Genomic DNA, 21,677 nt, shown 5'->3' with positions numbered 1-21,677 from the left:
ATGGAGAAAGGACTACATGGCATGTCCTGCTGAGCAGAGTAACTGCAGAACAGCTCAGTCTTTGCCATGGAGACAGTCATGGGGAAGAGTACATCTGATGAAACTCTCTCAAAACTAAGTGACAAAGTTGCTTCACCTGTAGAAAAGCAATTAATGACCGTGAAAGATAGAGCTAATTTTGTGCTGGAACAGTCTGGAACAATGTATCTGCTGTGTGTCAGCTGAGTTACAGCTTCCCTCCATCAGGAACGTATATTAGAAATTCAGTATCTTTTTCAATACAAAGTGCTCTCTGGTGAAAGCCATATTCCAGTTAAAGTACTTCTTCCATTAAGGAAGAAGCTCTGTTTTAAGAAAAATATATCTTGGAAGTGTTCTTGCGAGCTGATATTCCTCCTGTTTTCCTAAATGCACAGAGGGAGAGAAATGAGAAGGAGAGAAATAAGTGAGAGAGAGATCACCACCAGAGTATTTGGACCTTAGCACTGTGTCACTGAGAGCCCCATTGCCTAGTATCATGGGCACCATATTAAATAACCCCCTTCATAAGCCTCTCAAGGCGCATCTTGTAACATTTATATTTCCTACCCTCCCTAGTCAAACTGTTTCCTGGCCCCCTTGCTTCTGGTTTCTGATCTACGGTGACTTTATATGCATTACTTTCCTGCTAAGATAGGTTCCAGAGAACCTTATGGGGGAAGAAACTAGTTACTGAATTTGACTTCATATTAGATTGTTAGCAGTACGTAAAAGATAGACATATTGAAAACCCTTCTTCTGAGAAGCGTGACTGCCATTTGGCTTGGATACCTGAGCAAGATATAAAATACACTGGCTTCTCCACTTGTTGCAGTCCACTTTCATGCCATATTTCATGAAAGAGGGGCTTTCTAAGCTGATGCTCAAGAAAGACCAAGTCTTGGTATATTGGGAAGTTGAAGAACCACTGGGACAAAACACGTGAATTAATCTTGATTCCATAAAGTTACCTCTTTTTTTCTCCTTTTCTCTACCATTAAGTTATTGGTTTTTTTCTCTTTAATATACTGTGTTTGAAAATATTGCTTTTTCCTTATTACTTTTCTTTTTTTTACCCATCCACAATTCAAGATTTATTGCAAGGGCAGGGCTTTACTCTCCCTGTTTCTCCTTATTTATAAAAGAACTGCAAGTAGCAGATATCTCAACATTTTCTGTCCACTCTCCAAGCTTATGGCTCTCCTCTGATACCCCTAACTTTCAAGGCTGAGCGATCTTCTAGGTACTGGTTTAAAATCAGAGCTTTCCTTCTTCAAGGTAGCAGTCCTTGGCACTTTCAGGTGCAATGCCTGCCACCTGCTGCTGTGGCACAAATCCTTACACTGCCCTACACCATCGTTGCATGCCTGCAAGGTTCACTCATGGAGCCTTCAGGTTGCTCCTTACTTTGTGAGTGAGCATTCACAAATATAACATAAGAGCTGGAGATGCTGAAGCTTCTTACCTCTTGCCACTGCACTACTTACATAGGAGGGCTCGCAAACCAGCCCAAAACACTTCCTGTAAGCAATGTCACAAGGTTTCAACAGGAACTTTAGAAATCAGCTGGTCCCTGCTGTTCTGCCACTCCACAGAAAATAATGCTGTTGTTAGATGTACTGAGTTAGAGCTTTGCAGACAGAAAGGGGATCCAGCCTACAAAAGGCTTTATGCCCTGTACAGTTTTTTCAAACACATTAGCAACGAACTGAGGGAAAATGGACCTACTCTAATGCTTTGTCTGTGCCTCTGATATATCAGAATCACAATTTAACTCATCTGAAAAAGGAAAAGAGATTGTCTCTCTCTTCTCTCTCTCTTTTTTTTTTTTTACTTTTTACTTTCCATAGTTATCCTTCTACTGCTCTTTTAATGGATAGGCTTATAATGATAGCATCATTTTCTCTTACTGCAACTTAAAGAGGAGGCAATATATTAAAGTGACAAACTTCACAGCATCACTTGAACTAATGAGTGTCTCTCTGGTCAGAGAGAAGTAGAGGGAAAGAAGGACCTAAGAGGTTTTTTGTGTCAGTTCTCTAGCTCAGCTGCTACTCACTGCTTGGAACATGCTAATGCAGACAGATAATCCAGAAGTGGCTGTGGGCGAAAGTGAAATCCAACCACAAGGGCTTGAGCAAGCTCATGCTGTGAGGGATTTGCCAAGCAGAGGAGTCAAAGCCCAGGGAGGCAGGGTCCCCCAGATGCTGCTTTTTAAGGAGCAGAAGAGCAGCAGACTGCCCTGAGGCAAACACATTGCTCTACAGCGTCTGTATTTTCTTCTAGCCAAACCCTGAAATTTGTTCTGTAGAAATTGCATCAAGGGGACGGTGCACGACAAGCCACTCACAGTGCATACCTACAGTACCCTGACAGCACAGGCAGAGCCCCAGAGTACCACTACAGCTGACACATGATGAGCAAAGATCTGCACAAAGTACCAGTAGCTGGACTTTTAAGTCTTTATTAGGTTCACAAAATAAATGTTTGCAGTTTTTCAAAAGAGTTCAGCACTGCGTAGATGGCATTCAGAGTCTCCTTCTTAGTTATGGCAACCATTAAGCAGGATATGCAGCTCCCATACTGGGAAGCCCAGATTAGCGTAACCACATGCAAATTTTCACACAGCACAGAAAAGAACCAATTTCAGAGTATAAAGTTAGGTTTTTAATAGCTTCTTTTCATCCTCATATTAAAACTCAAGTTGACCTCATGAGCAGTAGTGCTAACAAAGCCCAGGTTTTCACTGTTTTGCGTCTCTTGACTGGATTTCCAGGAATTTTAGAAGATGAAACCTCCAGCTGAAGCCTTTGTTGCCCTGGAGGGCATGGATAAGGGTATGCTTCTTTGCATAGGTCTCAGATGGCAGGTTTGCTCACAGGCAACACTGAAGAGATCTTTCTGAACATGTATTTTCGTGAAGCTTGAGGGATGGAATTATAGCTGAAACCTCTCTTTCAAAGTTAGATGCGTTTAGAGAAAATGGCTCTGAAATTCTGGGGTATGAAGGGACTGACAGAGTGATCATAGATTTCTTTTATTTAAGAAAGCAGGCCAAAGATTGATGCAAGTTTATTTACAAGTTAATCTTGGACAAGTAGGAATAGCAATTGTCATGTACCATTTATTATAATACATAACTTCACTTAGTTTCCCTGTTGAAATACCTCTCTTACACAAAGAGACAAATATTTTCTCCTCTACTCCAGCCACCAGCCTATATACACTTTTCTCAGTGACTATATTGGAAGGCTCCTCATGCAACTTCTGTAGTTAAGAGAGATCACAAAGACTGGAATTCTCCATCCAGGAGCACTAAGTTGCATAAAAAAAAATCAAATATTCTCTTTTCTCTATGTGTTTTCCAACAGAATCTGGGGTTACATACACAGTTTGTCAGACTCTGTGACCAGCTCTGACTTTATGCTCCCAGCATCCTGGAACACTTGCAACTGTGCCTTTTGTTGTAATGGTGTGACCCATCATTACTGTGACAATTCTTTCACTGACTGTCCAGCTTGTTTATGCAAATTCTGCTTAGATAATTAAAAACACAGTCCAAAGTTTATGTTAATAGCCTTTCTGAACAGACATGCTTATAAGCTTCCCCTCTTGACAAATAACAAATAGGAGTCCAAAGTAGTATCAAGCTTCTGGCTCCCCCACTGTAGTTTTGAAAAGTCATTTTTAATAACACCAAACATGCTCAAAGGACCTTCAATTGCAATATATAGTACAATAAATACTAGCTTATGTCTACTTATACAAATAAAGAACATAAAGTGAAAACTCCTGAAGTGTTCCATGTTTACTAATTGAAGCAAAAACAACTTCCTGTTCTCTTCTGTCTTCCCTCACCTCCCTCCCGTTGTCAGCTTGCATCTTGTCAGAAACCACAGGTTTCTGTCTCTGGAGCCAGCACTGTCTCTGCCCTGCCCATTCATACAGGACCCAGAATCACGAGGTATTTATCAGGGCCTCCAGCTGCTGTCACAATATAAGTAATTTTATCAACCTAATGTTTTATTTATCTGCACTTAATGTACGTATTTAAAGGGGAGAGAATGTGGGAATATTAATGGAAAGTTGGGGGCAGGGAGCTGAAACGAGTTATTAAAAGTTTCACCACTTGAGCTTTTAAGCTTCTCCATCTGAAGCTGCTCAGTTTGATGTGAATGCATGCATATCTTTCATGCAAATTGTCCCAGAGGCAGCTATTTTGGGCAGAGCATATATTCATTGTGGTGTCACAAAAGGTCGATTAGGTCTGTTGAAATTCCTGGTTGATGCTGATTGACTGTGAGTGACATTTAAGTCTTTCACACTTCCTTATCTAGCCCATTCTCTGCAGGCTGAACATGGACGCGCACCTTATGCAATCTCACAACAGACACCACGAGCTGCAGATTTAGGAGTTTTTTAATTATCTGTGTGTAGGGAGGGAAAGCAACTGTGATGATTTTCTTTTCATACTGAGGGGAGTTCTCTTCATCCGGCTGCAAGAAGTGCCACAAAACCCAGTGAGATGAGTGAATAGGGCTCTTCTTCCGGAGCAGAGAAATTGAACAGATTTTCCTCAAATGTTCTCACAAGTACACCTGTTGGCTAACAATGCAGTGGAATAGCATCTTCACCTCAAAATCCAACTTGTCACGGAAAGGGCTAACCAAGCGAAAAGAGAAGGGTGAAATGGAAACTCTTTTGAATTCTGAAATCTGCTTTTTGACTTCACGTGGACCCTGCAATCTCTACCGATCTTTGCCTGTTACTCCAGAGCCGTGTACCTTCACTTAGCTAATCTACTTTGCAAAACCAATATTCTCACTTCATCTTGCTGAGAAGATGTAATTTAATTTTTACCGATGAAATGTACTTTTGCAAAGAAAAGTGATGGTCTTCTTGAAAATTACACATATTGGAAAATGGGTTCTGAAGAAATATGAAGCCCTGCCGCCCAACACAATAACACATACACACATATATAGAAGTGAAGAGAAAGGAACACTAAGTCTATTCTTCACTTTCTCTGTAAATTTCTCCAGATTAAACTCTCAGGCTTGGCAGGCTTGCTCGGTCTAGCAACTGAATGATTTGGGTTGATATTTGCTCTTGTGGAGATGCTTGAAGATGCAGATAAAAAGGCTTCCAGCCACTGACATACTGAAAGTGAATGGAAGAAGCTCAAATCCTTTCTCCTGAACTTCCCACACACTTTTTGTGTGAAGAATGTGGTCATCTGCGGCTGTGTAATTTCCAATATCTTGAACAATGCCTGGAATGATAAGCACCTATTGATTCTAATGATTGGCAACTTTTGGCAGGCATTTAAGAGATTTTTAAACAACCCTTAATCCCTCGCAGCTGTGACTGAATACAGACCAAAAGAATTGGCATTCCCTCTGCATCCTTTGACTTTAAATATAATCACTTGGTGGCAGTGATCATGTACATTGTCTTTAACAGTGGAGGAAATTAGCTTTAATTTCACAAAGTGATTGCATCTTGGCTTTCAGAGATGCCTATTGCAAGCCTATTCAACACATCCCCCAGCCCCTGGGCATAGAGGAGCACCATAAACAGCAGAACACCACTCCATGAGCTACATCTGTAACTATCCCCTTGAATAGCTAAGAGGTGGCTTTGGCCTAATGCCTCGGGAGACACAGCACTTCTGACTGTGCTTATTCCCACTTTGTCTGGCATTATGTGTGTGTGAAGCCAGATTTTGCTGTGGGACTTGGTTGTAGAGCATGTCCTGGAAATAGGAATACCATGTTTCACCTGAAGTCTGTCATATGCCACCAGTGCTTTTTCCTTATTGTCACTATAGCCCCTTCCCTTTTTCTCCTGTTTGTAAAACTTCCCTGCTTTGGGCTTTTTGAGTGCCTGCTTTGCTGTAAGCATGCATATATTTGCTTTCTTGAGTCAGAGAGGAAGACCATAGGTAAATACAAGTGTAATTTTGAGTCACAGGAACCTTTAGCAGTTACAGTAAGAGGACATTACATATAATCATTACACAGTCAGTCTATTTTCATATTTTATAACACCTCAGGGCAATAACTGTTTTGATGGGTCTATGTTAAAGTCATTACCTTACTATTTTCTGTATCACATCCATTCGATTTCCCACTAAAGATTAAACAACCCACTTGAAGGAAAATATCATTTTATTAGTCACATTCAAGAAAAAGAGGTACGGAGCTTTTGAGGAATTAATTATTTGTATTCATATGAAAGAATTGCAACAGAAAGAAGCATCTGTTCTTTCAGGCACTGAAAATACAGCTATGATTTAGAGAATACCCTCTCTACTGTAAAAGAAACATGCTCTTTCTATCCCACATGAATTCTTCCCCTCACATGCACACTGCACTCTTAGCCAGAGACAAGACCACAAACATGAGTTAGACAAGGAGCTTTTCCCTATTGAATTTTACAATTGAACCTGCAAAAAAACTAAGTGCAAACACTTGTTAACTCGTTAAAAAGAACAAGTTAGCAAGTAAAGCACATTAAATCACTTTATGTATTCACCATACCAAAATAGCTAATACAGGATGTAGTTGATAGCGAAACAACTTTGACTCTGCAAGGAGTTGTCCCAGTAGCATTGTAACCTCATCCCATGCCAGAGAGAGCTATATCCTCACAGCACCCCTGGAGCAGTCTGGTACATAGGGGTGCATAGGGGTGTGGCCTCATGGGGGGCTTTTGCACGGGCATTAGCGGGTTTTGGGGAGAGATAAGGGTACACCTAAACACTCAAGCACTTGCAGGTCCCAAAGGAAAAGGGAAACTTTCATGTCCCTTGTGTGATTTGGTATCCTACATGTGAATGTGTAGTTTGAAAATTTGGACTACTTGTAAAAGGATGTTGCAAAATATGGTTTGTGCAGTAATATTTTTAAGTGTCTGGATCTTATTTATTCATTGTATTGCTTATATTGATCCTGAATATATAGTTGACTGATTGGCAACTAATTACATTCATTAAATAAAACAATAGACTGCTTCAGTACTGATCTAGTTTAAACAACACAAGCTGTACAGTTTTTCCCTTTAATATCCATTATAAAATTGTCCGTTTCTGCAGACACATGAAAGCTACAACCATGTACTGTACCTCACAGAGCAGACCAATTACACATGTACAGTGCTGAGATATAAACACACAAAAGTGTAATCCTCCTGTTTCCTTACCCATTCTCAAGTCTGGAACAACTTATTTTTTTCCCTCTTTTGAGGGGACTTTGTGACACCTGCAGTGCCCTCTGTGAGATAAGGAGGCGAGTGGACAAGGCTGCCTGATGTCCCACCAGGATCAGGTGGATTGGAGGTATGGTGGCAGGTCTTGAAGCAATGACAGGAACCCTGGCATGCATGCCCATGTTGTCTGGTCCCAACCTCATTTTCTGCTGTACCACAGGCACCTCAGCAGCTGCCAGCACCTCCAAATGACTTATGTCCCAAAAGGCTGTGTCTGACTCCTAAAGGGTTTGAGTTTCATCCAATGCTTTTGGTCACAGCAGGAAGGTTTTTCAAGGCCTCTTGATTTCAGCGTGAGTGACACCTCATGACCCTGTATGACATCCCCAGAAGGCAGCCTCTTCATGTCACTTCAGCTGTGAGCAACATTTGTACTGGGAATTTGAGTTGTCCCTTGGCTTGCTGAGTCCCCGAGGTACTTAGGGATTTCAGCGTCTCCAAGTGCTTGCACAAGCTATGTCCATTGCCATCTCTGGATGCTCTGCTGGATGGTGATGTGATGTCAAGTCACATTATGCCTAGAGGGATACAAAAAGACAGGTTTTAATATACAGTGTCACTTCTTCCTTTATCTTAGCCACTCTCAGCTCTGGCAATTAATGCTCCAGTTCAGAGGTTCAAACTTCCCTTTAGGGCCACTGGGAAAACCACACGTTGTGAACTCTGTGAGAGGGACCTTTTCCTTTCTCACCTCTGGAGGCCTTCTTTGTGCCTTCAAGAGCTTAAAGGAAAGACAGGAGCTCCTAGCACTTTCAATGGTCCTGTCGTATCATTGGAGGCTCTTACTCCCCAGAAATGTCTCATCCCAACCAGCATCCTGGCAGATGAAGGGATAGGGCATGGCATGATCCCTGTGGCAGAAATCCCCCCATCAGAGTTCTCCTGCCAAGACTCTTGTGGGGAAATTGCCAGTGACAAAGTCTACCTCCCTTGAGCAGCAGACAGGCAGCGGTAAAATTTCTTGTTCCTTGAAATGAAAGCAGCACACGTTCTACTCGCTGCTATGCTGCCAAATCTAAGGGCATCAGTGAGCTCAAGAAAAGAGGAAAACAGTGTCATAAAACCTGCTCTCACATCTTCAGCTAATCAATTCCTGAGGTAGATACTATGTTCAGGATCTCACAGCAGGCACCCACACCCCTTCAGCTAATTTTCTCTGAATTAATATTCCCTTCTCTCTACAGTCCTGAAGGAGTATGACCTTCTTAACTGCAGTGATTTCCCTGTTGTTCTTATTTTTTTCAAATTCTTTGGCTGTTCCTGGTCCGTTACAAAGGGAAACATCTTCCTCTGGGGCTCAGGTTGGCACCATTTCCCAGAAACGGTCAGTTGTCACATTTCAAATAGCATTTGGTACTTGTGCACAGCAGCTTCTTCACCCACCTGAGGCACTGTGTGGGAAGTGAACAGACTAGCCCTCCTTTACGATCACCCTTATCAAGAACTTCATTACAGGGTTCACAGTTTAGGTAGGTGCTTTCACATGAGATCTCAAGCCCTATTTCAAGCCCTTTTTGTTATTTTATAGACCAGTGAACACCATTTTGTTTTATCTTCTTGCCTTATGGTAGGCATTCTTTTGTCCTTAAAAGTACTTAGGCACAAGCTGTGAAAGGATCTAATAACGACAACTACAGTCCGATGGAAAACTGAAGCCATTTGTCTGGCAAAGAAAAAACCACCACTGCCAAAACTGATGCAAAACCAATTAAAAACACACTCTTCTTGTTCTAGCTTGCTCCTCACAGTTCTAGCTGTGAAGGGACTTGCTAGTATGGCTGAGCAATTATGATTTCTGAATTTAAGACTAGTAGTAGGGGCAATTGGAATTTCTCCTCAGCCTTGTCTGTTGTCACTAATGGGCTTTCCATGCAGAGTATACATTGTCTTGAGAAGTTCTTTTCATCTAGCCTGTGCTAAGAAATTTGTTCTTTTATACTAAACCCTCATCATCCATTTCAATCCAAAAGCTTTGCTACCCTCCTGTCTTATGTTTAGAAGCATCACTGAAGTTGACACACCTGTTTGTGTGCAGGCCTACTCCTTGGTCTTGGTATTTCCAGGGTCCAAGGCAGAACTGTGCTCTTCTGCTCAAAAATTAATAGCCAAGAGAGGCAGAGAATCAGCATGTGCAAATTCTGATCCGTGGTCTTGCTTGGATGCAGAAAAGGGGCAATAAGATATAGAGAGATCCTTGAAAATATTTTAGTGTCACTGGCTTTGCTGGGACCAGAGTGGACATGACACATGGCACAGGAACATTTTAACCAAGGTTGAATCAAATTTCTTAAAATGCTCTCTTACCAGTAAGTTCTTGTTCTTCATAGTTAGTCCTAAAAGTGAATTATTCTGAAGGCAAAAGGGGCTTATCTGCAAAGTAAGAAAATGTCTCCATCTGACAACTAGTTATGCAAACTCAATTGCACAGGAAGCACTTCGATATTGCAGTGAAGGGACATAATTCCTACTAGGTGCTGATCATTTATGGCTTTGAAATTCATTTTGGCATGTTTGTCCTTGGGACGATTCGTTCACTTGATTTTAGCAAAGTGCCCTTAGTACATATCTGGATTGGGGTCAAAATTCTTACCATATTTGGGTGTGAGTTGGTTTATCTTTAAAACTAAATTAAAATGGTGAGTTATGTAACCTTCAGTGTGTCCTAGACGAAAACGACTCAGTGTTACCCCAGTAGATAAATCTCCTTGTAAAGTTCATGCATAAACTGCATTTAAGGAAAATAGCTTCTAATTATGCAAAGATATTAACAACCATCCCATCTGATTGTAATGAGGATAATTTGCATTATTCTCAAACAAAAAGCATCTATAGAAGAGAGTTATGGCTGATATGCATTTTGTTACAGTCCAGCTAATGATCAGTAAAACATTATTCTGCTTTCCTTACAGAAGTTCTACTGCTCAAAAAAGTTGGAATGGCTGAAGATGAATGGTATGTCTGACAAAATATTCCCCATTGCTACATAACCCTTCATCATTCACCATCACAATTTCTTAATTTATTTTTCTAAGTTCCTTCTGCTCTTCATTTGGTTCATTTGGAAGTACACCATTGGACTTATGCTGCAGGTTTTTCTCACACATGCTGTAAAGGACTCTGAATGGACTATGATCACAGGATTATTTTGGTTATGTCAGAGGATGGTAAAATCTTGTACCAGTATTATGTGGTGAAGCACATTCTATCAATCTATTAGGATCTGAGTGATCAGAGTGATCAATCCACTGGAATTATGACATGCATAGATGATATAATCTAGGGAGAGTTCATGTATGGAAGTTTGAATTTAACAACATGGTTTATGAGCCTATATTGGATGTATGTACACACTGCATAATAAATAATTTCTAAGTGCTATGAGCTGAAGTTTCAAAGCAGCCTAAGAGAGTCATGTATCTAACTCCCTTATGTCTTTGAAACCCTAGACAAAATATACTAGAAACAGGAAAGGGACTTGAATAGTAATTACAAGCATATTTTGAAATGTACAGAGGGAAAAAATTGGATTCAGGGCATTGTAAATTGAGGAAGGAGAGAATGATGAACTATGTTTTTTGGAGCTAAAGGACCAATATACTTTTGTGGCCTTGAAAGTTTTATGAATTATCTGGCAATCATACAATGTGCTTGTAGCAGTGTTTTCTTTGCAGAAATCTCTGACTCTGTTCAGGGTTTGATAGTTTATTTCCCTTATGAAAAGTAAAATTGGATAGAGGGCAGAGGGAAAGAAATGCAGCTGGTGGGTTTGTGTGTTTCTTCTTCTTGTTTTGTATGAACTGAATATGATTTAATAGGCTGTACCCATACTAGGAGCTGTGATAAGGGATAATGAAATCCTTCATCAGCACATGGAGAACCAGCAAAAGAAGGTGTTTTCTCTGCTAATGTTAATAGGCGTAATTAATAAAAATCAGCACAGAATCAGTGGTTTTCACTAGCTAAGAATCTCATCCAGGGTGCTTAAATCTCTTCCAGCAACATAAACCAAACTAGTGCAAGGTTTGTGTCTGTTATCATCAGGTAGCACCTGGCTGAAAATTGCAAGCTTTATTGCAAATATGTATAATGTTACTTAGTTGGAATTAACGGGAGTGTATCTGTACAGGTATGAAGAGAAATACCTGACTTTGGTTTTCATATTTCCTTTATATCTAGCCATAGATAAGTCAGCTTAAAACCATGGCTTATTTTACTGCCTACACGTTTTGTATTTTTCAGTAGATATTTGCTATGGTAGTCCTAAACACAGGTATGTGGAACTTAGTTGTGCACTGCCAGTAGTAATCCCATTCAATAGGTAAGTAATTTCTGTGTCTGAGGGAGAATTCCTGGGCTACACACTAGCTGCAGGGCCCTCAACACTGAAAAATATGGCCCTTCTATTAACATAATTTCAAAAACCTGGGGAGACTACTTGAGCTTTCATTGGTCACAACAAAGAATTGAACACCAGAGTCAACAATACGGATTTGTGTATTGTGCTCAGCTGCAGTTTCCAGGGGAATATAAGTCCTGATTGAAGTGTTGCCTGTATTTGGGGAATTGATCGATGGTAGATTCTGCATGGACCTGTACTCTCCAGTAAAAGGTTGGTTCCTCTTGCAGTTTTTCTCACATTTATGGTTCTCAAAGTCTTTTCTTCCTAGACAGATATTTTCATTATAAATTAGGAGCTTAATTACCTTCTATGTCTCTTTTCTTACTATTAAATAAGATTGAAATCAGGTAGCAGGTTCAACAGTCATTGTGGGGGAGAGATACAAAGTCACACAGACAGATTGACTATGTGCATTCTGTGTATGTAAGGAAAAAAAATAAAATAAAAATGTTCCTAATTCAGGCAGCTGAAACTGCAATCATTCTGTGACTCTTCAGCATTATTTCCACACATCTTCCCTCAGCATAATAATTTGCTGTCCCCTGTCCTCTAATTCTTTGTCTCACAGTTGCAACTCTTTCTCCCTGTTCCTACTCCTGCTTTTCTCTTGTGAATGTCTTTCTTATCCTTCCCTCTCTGAAGGTTCATATCTCAGCAGAGTTGCTTCTGCTCTGGGGTTACAATCTAGAAAACAAGGCAACAGGAATTTTACTCTGAAATGTGAAGCTTGCTTAAACACATCCAACGCATTCATCAGGAATGCTTTTCCCTCCCCCCTTCCCTATATACATTTGGTTCTCTTAATTGTTCATCTCTATTCAAAGCAATTTCCTCGGCGCACACATTTTCATTAAATGTAATGAAGGAAGGACAATTTAGCATCCCACCTGTGACAACTCACTGATTCAGATCATGATGACCTATTGTGAATACTTGGGCTTCAGTCAAGATTTTGATTAGTGAGAAGAAGTAACCTCTGGATAATTAAGACTGTAGCCAGAATTTATTTATTATGAGCCAGTTTAATTTAAAAGTAAAAGTCCATTAATTAGGTAATGTATGAAGGCACCTCCATAGCACTCACTGGCAGAATATCTTTGAATTTATAGTTTGTCTTGCTTCATATTCTGAAAAGCTTGTCACATGTCTAGTCTCCACAAGGGTGATAATTTATTTGTGGGTACACTACGAGAAAAGCAGAGAAGCAGCCTGTAAAATAGGGAATTTGAAATTTTTGGCATCAATCATATTTGGAACAATTTGAAATAATTCTTCCTCTACTGTCACCCAATAGCTCATGAATGGTTTGGCCTAGAAACTTCAAATATGATTTATTCAAAAGGTCTTCATCCCTCCTACTCTGCATAAAAAGAGGAGAGGGCTGGTGAACTCGGAAGCTATCCCCTGGAAATGTGGAAACAGCAGAGCCGCCTGATGGGATCTGAAATAGCTTATTGAGTTTGTCACTGATACTATAGGCTTCTGTATTCACAATATATGAGAATAGACAGCAACAGTCTGTATTGCTGTTGGAGAGGGAGCTTTGGTTTCCTTGCAGCCAGCTGTTCTTTTAGTTCACAAGCCAGCATCAAGTCTTAATACATAGGGACTATTAATGCCACTATCACCATTCCACACAAATTGCACCCTTGGATGGAGCTTCTAATTCTGTGGCCCCTTTGGTAGCACCATAAACCACCATGCCCCGAGACACACAATCACTTTCTCATAGATTCTTGCTGGTCTCCCAGTCTTTTCACCATGGGAGCATTCAAGAGACATTTAGGAATGAAGGAAAGGAGGTTTTCATTATGATGTATCTTTTACCATTACCGTCTTGTTGTTGATGCCAGCTAAAAAATCCAGGGTTAAAAGACTCTATGAACAAAGCAAACAGCATACCAGTGATGATAAGCGATTGCAGCTTTAGCAAGGGGTACACAATGAAATCTGAAAAGTAGCTGTCAGATAATTACAGAGCTTTATGCTGCAGGCTGCATATGTGAATGTCATGTGATGTTTACTGAAAACAAATTGATTACAAAAGGAAATTTATTCACTTACTTTTGTGATTGCACACTGAAAATTTGAAGAGCAAAGGCTACACAAAAAAGCTTTTTAAAAATACCTGGGATGGTGTTAAAGCAAAATTTACTCCTTCCTCACTCAAAAAAACCCCAAACCAGAAGAAGAATGTGAATACATAAAGCTAGGTGTCCTCAGAAGTAAACACAAGCTTGTTTCATGTATCCCAGCTCATTAACATTTCAAATTGTCCCTATATCAATATAAATATTAATGGATCATTGTGTACTAGGGGGTGACTCATCTCAATGGCTGAAACTGCTGGTCAGAAATTGTATCGCAAAAAGTCTGGGGTTTTTTAATCAGAAAAATGGGACCTCCAGTTATAAGATACCCACATCTGCTTCTGGGAGAGTGACAGGTATGAAATACCTCTAAACCTGACTTCTCTATCATTTTGCTTTTGTAGTCTACTATGCTGTTTCGTGATGTAGTTGATTTCTTTTCATCATCATCTAATTCATAAAAGAAGTTTGCTCCCGCACTTCCACAACCACAGACAATAGATAAATGGATGCTAAAAAGTGTGGTCCAAATAGCAAACTTGCTATGTAGAAGCTGGAGAGATCAGTCGTAAAAGAACTCTCAGGCAACTTGCCAAAAACAGTGATAGTGAATCATATTGTTTGGTTTTGTGCCAAAGTACTTTGACCTTCAATTTTTTTGCCCCCTAAAGGGAAACACGAGGACTTTTCCCCTTTGAATTTTTACAAGAAACTCTTGACTTGTCCAGAATATAAACAAGCCTCATTAACTTCAGTTAAATGACGAAGAGATGAAAGGCAGAAAGAAGTTTTCCAAAGCCTTTCATTTGATGCGAATTTTGAACAGAAGTCAAAGCATCATCAATCTTCACAGAATCACAGAATCTGTTGAATTTGAAGGGACCACAAGGATCATCAAGTCCAGCTCCTGGCCCTACACAAGACCATCCCCAAGAGTCACACCATATGTCTGAGGGAACTGTTCAAACGCTTCTTGAATTCAGTCAGCCTTGGTACTGTGACCACTTCCCCTGGGACCCTGTTCCAGTGCCCAACCACCCTCTGGGTGAAGAACCTTTTTCTAATATCCAACCTAAACCTCCCCTGACACAACTGCAGGTCATTCCCTCTGGTCCTGTCACTGGCCACCACAGAGAAGAGATCAGTGTCTGCCCCTCCTCTTCCCCTCATGAGGAAACTGTAGACTTCAATGAGGTCTCTCCTCAGTCTCCTCCAGGATGAACAGACCAAGTGTCCTCAGCCACTCCTCATACGGCTTCCCCTCAAGGCCCTTCATCATCTTTGTCGCCTTTGGACACTCTCTAAGAGCTTAATATCTTTCTTATATTGTGGTGACCAAAATTGCCACAATATTCAAGGTGAGGCCACACCAGTGCAGAGCAGAGTGGGACAATCCCCTCCCTCAACCAGCTGGTGATGCTTTGCCTGATGCCCCCCCGGACACGGTTGGCCCTCCCGGCTGCCAGGGCTCTGCTGACTCATGTTCAACTTGCCATGGACCAGGACCCCCAGGTCCCTTTCCATGGCACTGCTTTCCAGCATCTCATTCCCCAGTCTGTGTGAATGTCCAGGGTTGCCCCATCCCAGGTGCAGAATCCAGCACTTCCCCTTGTTGAACTTCATATGGTTGGTGATTGCCCAGCCTCCTAATTTGTCAAGGTCTCTCTGCAGGTCCTCCCAGCCTTCGAGGGACTCAGCAGCTCCTCCCAGTTTTGTGTCATCTGCAAACTTGCTTAGTATCCCTTCCAGTCCTACATCCAAATCATTTATGAAGATGTTGAAGAGCACAGAGCCCAAGATGGAGCCCTGTGGAACCCCACTAGTGACAGGTCACCAGTCTGATGTTACCCCATTCACTATTACCCTTTGCGCCCAACTTTTTGGTCTTACTCAGTTTTATGCTTCCATCTAGCAACCTGTAGCTGTTGAAAACTGCTTGTAATTACACCAAATTGGAAGTATTTTTTCCTACTCTTCAGTGAGAAAAAAGGAGGTAGTTGTGCTTTTCTGTTCCACTTAATGGTTCTGTGAATCTGCTGGTGTGCAGGTATGTTTTGAAAGTTTTGAATTATATACCAATTTCTAAGTGAAAAGATAACCAATACTCTGTGTAGAAATCATCAGTAAGTACTATTCGGAGTAGTTAATAATTTATTTTACATTGATGTTATATATTTTTATCCCATTTAGTTTCAACGGGTACAAAACAGCATACAGAGTACTGAATTAGTGAGAACTAATGTAGTAGTGAATTAGTGCAAGTGCTCTTTACAAGGCAAGTGGTTATTTCTGTTACACATTAAGTTTAAAAAAGTGTTAATACTAGGTAAAATCACGCTACATATGTTTCAGGAAAAACTTGAAATCTCAGGAGCATGTTTTCATTTCTGGAGACTGACATGTCAGATTCTTGTGCCCTAGGCAGTAACTTGCAATTTTCTTGTAACAGATTTCTTCTGGGTTTGCACTGAAACAGTTGCTTACTATGTCTTCTAAATCTACCTTCCATTTCTTGAAATCTTGAAAGCAAGAATTAAATGATTTCTTTTTACTCCACAGAGATGTCAGGGAGGGGGCTTAACATACATTTATTTCTACAAAGTAGTGATGATGAATATTACATGTAAGTATGTATTGGTGCAGTAGCTCTCAATCTGTAGTCTGTGATGTCTGGCCTATTTTTAGGTGTATAAGCAAATCTTACATTCCCTGTAACAGAGGCACTAACTATATTCATTTAGGGATCACAAATCCATAGCTTGGAAACCATAGTGTCCAAGGAAACAGACGTGTAGAAGTTACCATCTGTGGGTCTAAATAGCTTCATATAAACTGCTCAATGACGCAACCAAAAAGCAAGATGAAAGCTTAGGCATCCTCCTTTTTTATCTGCTACCCACTGGTTTGCCTCATTCTCTTCTTCAAGGAGGCCAGTGCAACCAAACAACTTATCTTCTCTTTTCCAAAGGACCATGCTCTCATCATTCTAGTCCCCCTCATAAATGTCATCTTCTGCTATGGGATATATTTGAATAAAGAGTTCAGATTTTCTCTTTTCCCTTGATTTTGTACTATCCACCTCTAGGCAGAAATAATAACTCCACTATGTCTGTAAACAGCCAGCATATGATTAAAGTCATCACAATAAATAAACATGAAATAGCAATGCTCATCACAGCTGGTGAAAAGAGGATTTCTTCATGCTGCTAGTGACCAGCTCGGTCCTTGCCAGTGGCTTGTTTTCATTTTGTTCCTTCTGTTGACTTCAAGTCTTAGGACTGACCTTGGAGTTTGAGGGGCAGCTGATGTCAGTACCAAAATTAGCTTTTTGCTTACTTTGTAATTCCCACAGGCAAAAGATACATAAAATATTCCTCCCAAAAGGCATGAGCACAAGTGTATCCTCCACACCTTGCCGGGTAGTCCTGTCCAACTGACTCTTTTGCTTCCACCTTCCCATGGAGCAGGCAGACAGGCAGATGCTCCCATTTCTCTTCACTGACAGAGACTTTAAGGCCTGTGGTGCCTTCAGAGCAAGAGTCAGAGACCCTGAAACAGGTTTTCATGGGAAAACAGTGATGCCTATGCACTTGGTTCCCCTTGAGGGCCACAGTTGGTCTCTGTAATGAGTGTTTGAAGACACTATATGTGTACCTATGATTTCTGAGGCTTCATGTGTTCTTCATGTTTCTGATCTCAAGTAACTGAGTTGGTTTTGTTGATTCATTAAGACAGATAGCGACATACTGCTCCTTCCTTACATAAACACACATACACAAGAAAAAACAAAGGGAATAGAACTAGATTAACAAATGCACAAAAGTGGTAAACATAAATATTGCAGATGTAGATATGGGAAAAATATATGGCAGGCAGATCTCTAGAGAAACAGATGGATAGCCCACAGCAATAAGCAGTAGCTGTCTATGAAAGGTAGGCAAATGCAGTGGTAAATGGCTTGTGACTCTTCAAAATTTAATTTGCTATGAAAGCCCATCATGAATGATGCAAGGGCAATATCGAGTAGAAAACTATCGAGCACTACTTCTTTTCTTCTTAACCTGTGGGATGGAAAGTTATCTGACGGGTTACAGTAAGCAAACATGAATGCAGATACGCAAAGATATCTCAGCACTTGACAGCTCTCAAAGTTTATTGTCAAACCATATTAGCAGAAGTCTGCCACGTATGAGCAGGCAGAACAGCAGGCAAGATGCTAAAATGTCTGCAGTGAAATCATTGCCTTCAATAGTATTCTTACAACCATCTTCTCTCCCTTGACCTAAATTCACTATTTCATAAGATATTAAGGTGTCAGCAGTCAAAATCAACTTCTAGGGAAGGTTACAACTACCTTATTTACTCTTCAGTTTCTTTCCTACTTAATATGCTTGTACCTGTCAGTTGTGATATGCCTGAGAAAAGGGTAAGGGCCTTTTTATTTCTCTGTAGAACTTAAAGAACACTTTAAGCACTATTTACAGACTAATAAGCGGACTATAGTTGAAGTTGTAGCACAACATGTGGACTAGAGATAAAGTAACCACAGAAGTCTGACTTTCATATGTCCGTGAAGTGCCTGTGTGGAAGAGTGACATAAAGAATTGTGCAGTTACATATATGTGCTGGTCCTCAGAGACCTCCTTGTCCTCAGTTTGGAACCCTTGTTCTGCATTCACCTTATTATATATTAGTTTGGATAGATGGACACCTATTATGTGCAAATTTCCCACCACATGAGTTGAGAAGTGTTTTGTGCACAAGGCAACTGAATCTTTCCTTGAGCTGATGTCTTCTGATTCAGATACCAGCTCCTCCGTTGTGGTTCTTCTGCCTCATGCACACTTTGTAGTGTGTCAGAGCTTTGCTAGATTGTCCTTTTTGAATGTTTTTAACTTAAATATACATTTCCATGTGCAGAGTGTTCAGCCCTTGCTGGTAAAATGCAAAAAACTGTGAGTTCAAGTCACACTTCCCACCAATGGGGAATCCCAAAGCTCTTCAGACATTTTCCCTCTCTGTCTTTATTCCATTGCATGCCATCAGGCCAGCTTACAGAGATCCCCCTCCTCTCAGCATTCAGTCTTGCCTGATGTCCTCAGGGAAGTAAGGAATTAAATGAAATGTATTTTTAAAAGAAAAGCAAGGGAGCCCTCCTGCTGGAGCGGAATAAAGTTGCGACAGCTCTGTCAGCTGCATGTCTTCACTTTGCAGGGAGCTGTCAGTAAGCTCTTTAAAGTTGGGGCAGTTATACAGGCAAAACAATTGTGTGTGTCACTTGTAATCTACATGCACAAATTGCACTTTGTTGAAAGCAAGAAAATTCATTTTTATTTATATAAATAGATCTTGTAGATTTCATTAAGATTAGGTCAGACTGTGGAGTTATCACATAGGCTTATTTGCACTTTTGTTAATCTTCATTTGCAAATGCTGATTAGTGTCACAAAACTCTCTTGCTGTTTATTGTAAAATCCTGCTTCTCTTCTTTTTTTGCTGTCAGGAAGCCTTAGGAGGAGGGAGACGGGACTTCAAAGCCAGTAGCCAGAACTAGAGAGAAGATGAAAGTGGATTTGCTGGAATCAGGAAAGGAAGAGAGGGCAGAACAGAGAAGCTCACGACTCCTTAACATCCTGGGTGGAGCAGGCTCAAGCAGGACCTGATAAGGAAGCAGTGGTGCAGGAGCAGTGCAGATCAGTGGGTCAAACCACTAGGGACATAGAAACTACTGAAAACTGGGTAAGTGGTGCTTCCTCCTTGCTTTCCAGTTCATACAGTTCTTTCATCCCTCTGAACAGTAATATACAAATCCTTCCTGGTGGCCCATCAGATGACGTGTTGTATGCCTGTTACCTGCAGTTTGCTCTCCTCCCATTCTCTCCAGAAGGAAAGGGTGCATACTAAGTATGCTATTTTGTTATTTTGGAATATTTCTGTTGGATTGCTAAATTTTGTGCTTTACATGGACTGACATCTACAGTGCTGTAATCAGCTAGCTTTCAGATTAAAAAAAAAAGTTATTTAATAGATGTCATTCTGTAACAGGTACTTGTTCATAGTGCTAACTCCTAGGGTAAAACTGGGGCTCCAGGATGAAAACATGGAGAGATGGAAGGCTGTGTGAAAAGAAGGAAGCAATAGAATGGGAATGCAAACAAAGAGTGAGGTGTTTTGAGGGAGGAGTATGTGTAGGGCCCTAGGGAAACAATGAGTGATGGTGGGGGAGATTAGTATGTGTGGGCGCATAGCAAATGCTCTCATACCAGGAGAACACAACCCTTGCCCAGACAAGCTTGCCTATATTTTTTCATTGTGTTTTGTTTCAGTCTCTGCTTCCTGCCATATTGTATCAGAATCCCATATGAATCACAAAAGGAGAAACCTGTGTCTTTTTTTTTCCCCTAAACCTTTCCATTCTCATAGATGCACCTTCATATCTTCATTTAAATGCTGCCTGCTCTTCAAACTTCTTCCCAGCAGTATCTGGTAACTAGGTCATTTTTTAGCACCTAATTGTGTTACCAAATACTGAGCAAAAACATCAGGGTACTTAAAGTATATGAGAGGTGTGGATTTGCATAGTCAGCATTCAGCTTCCCCCAAACTTCATTCTAGAGTAATGGCCCTGGATTGCTCTTCAGTGACGAAACCCATTACTGCATGAAGGAAAAATAAAACTGCTTTCCAAAGATCCCAAGGGTGGAGACTGTGGGAAGCATGTGCAACATTTTTTCAAAGAATGTATTCACAGCAATTTTTTTTCTTTTATAAGTAATATGATAGAACAAATTGTAAGTAAAAATACGATATTAAATTTGGTGAATGTACTGAGGGGTAAATCCTTAGAGAAACCTTATCTATCTTGAGTATTCAAACACATCAACTTGCTGGGCATGATGGCAATTACTGCACTACATATATTCAATTTGCTCTTGTATATACAATATTATCTTCCATAAGGAACAGTAAACTGCAGAACATATTTCAGTAAACACTATTCTGAGTAAACAGAAATGGCTTGAGTGTGCATTTCTGTTCATAATAATGTACCAATGAAATATTGCTCTAACAGAGCTACTGAGTGTAGGGGAGGTCACATCCTCTGAGAAGTTCCTCAGTATTAGCACATTCATCTTTAGAGGCTGGGAGAGACAGTCTTTGGTAGTTCTGGTGACTCCTAACCTGGGGTGAGAATGTATTCTGGTAAATTAAAGTTAAAAACAAAGGTAGTTCCATTATTCTTGTAGAGAGTGTGCTACTAATTCAGAGACATCCCAATCCATCCATATGTACCCATACTGATGCTTGTATACATATGCATATGTGTGTATATATATTTATGTGTATTAATAAAATCTTATGTACCCTTATATTTCAGATGAATGTCCAGCCATATTGAAGGTTGTGTAAGCCTCCCCTTTTTATGTGCCTTATTACAGGAGCACACTGTTAGCCATCAGCCAAATACATCCAGTAAGCTGGATATGATCTGCTGCATTGTAGAGGCTGCAGTAAAGAACCAGTATTCAGGCCTAGAGCAGAACAGGAATATTTTGTATAAATTCTTGTCAGAACATGCTGATTCATCGAAATGAAGCTTTGCAGAAAAAGGCTGGCTCCTCTGGCATTTTCCTTTGGCATTACATGTCAGCTTCTTTTCAATTAAAATGTTTTATTTAAGAGGTCAAGATGGCCTTTCTGTTTTGGAACAGAAAGTAAATTCTAGTTTAAAAATGAGAAAAATTAACACATATATTTAAAAATGCAGTATTTTGAAATGTTCAGGAGAGATCCATTCGCTCATACAACTGAACATGTGGAAAACTGAAATATCAGCATCCGTTTCACTTGAGGTGGGATTCTTTTTAACCACTCTTACCAGCTTTCATGGTGTTATTAAA

This window comes from Chiroxiphia lanceolata, chromosome 5 (assembly GCF_009829145.1).
Source record: "Chiroxiphia lanceolata isolate bChiLan1 chromosome 5, bChiLan1.pri, whole genome shotgun sequence".
Taxonomy (NCBI): domain Eukaryota; kingdom Metazoa; phylum Chordata; class Aves; order Passeriformes; family Pipridae; genus Chiroxiphia; species Chiroxiphia lanceolata.
The sequence above is the reverse complement of the archived record's forward strand: the minus strand, read 5'-3'. Positions refer to the sequence as shown.